Below are 914 nucleotides of genomic sequence, written 5' to 3' on the forward strand. Positions count from 1 at the left end.
ACTGTCCACCATGGGTAACTATTATCACATTTGGCACATGAGTGTCACAGTGTTCAGCGAATTGCATAGTGAATCAACATTTATCTTAGTACTCACCAATTCCAGCCTCTGTAGAACCAGCTCCTGTAGTTGACTTTCAAACTGGTCTCCAGCACCATGCCACCAACCAATAAGGGTTTTTTAAATGGGAGGCCTTATCCCATGGCCTCACTTCCCTTAGTAAATCAACATTCCACTCTAGTGCTCACCAATTCCAGCCTCTGTAGAACCAGCTCCTGTAGTTGACTTTCAAACTGGTCTCCAGTGCCATGCTACCTACCAACAAGAGTTTTTAAATAGGAGGCTTTATCCCCTGGCCTTTCTTCCCTTAGCAAATCAATATTCCACCCTAGTAATGCTTCTTCCTAGTCTTTCTTAATTTTGGACCTTCACTTTTGCACATCTGATAGACAACTTGGAACTCAAAAGAGAAGATGATAGATAAGCAAATATATACTTATCTAAGCTATTAGGAAAAGAAACATGCAAAGATACTTCCCCAGAACATAAAATGACTGATAAATTTAGAGTAGGTTGTCCCTTCCTTCTGTACCCTTCTTGTGAGGGGCTGTGAGTTGAAATATCTAATGACTCCTAATACAGTGACTCAGTCTCCAATCACTCCTGTTCATTATCTATGGACTCACCAGTGATGATGGTGCTCTGGGCCTGGTAGCATGGTGCCCAGGTGTGCATATGGGTTCTGATGCTCTTGGGACACTGACCTGGCTCTCAGCTGACATCTGGGTCCAATTGCTCACAGCCCAACTCCCAGCATATACCTAAGTGTTGTGGTTCAAGGAAGAAATATAAAATTATTTTCCACACAACCAAAGCCTTTGTGTAGTCAATAAAGCAAAAATAAGCATTTTTTT

This window comes from Elephantulus edwardii, unplaced genomic scaffold (genome assembly GCF_000299155.1).
Source record: "Elephantulus edwardii isolate Elephantulus edwardi_28Jun2011 unplaced genomic scaffold, EleEdw1.0 scaffold00018, whole genome shotgun sequence".
NCBI lineage: Eukaryota > Metazoa > Chordata > Mammalia > Macroscelidea > Macroscelididae > Elephantulus > Elephantulus edwardii.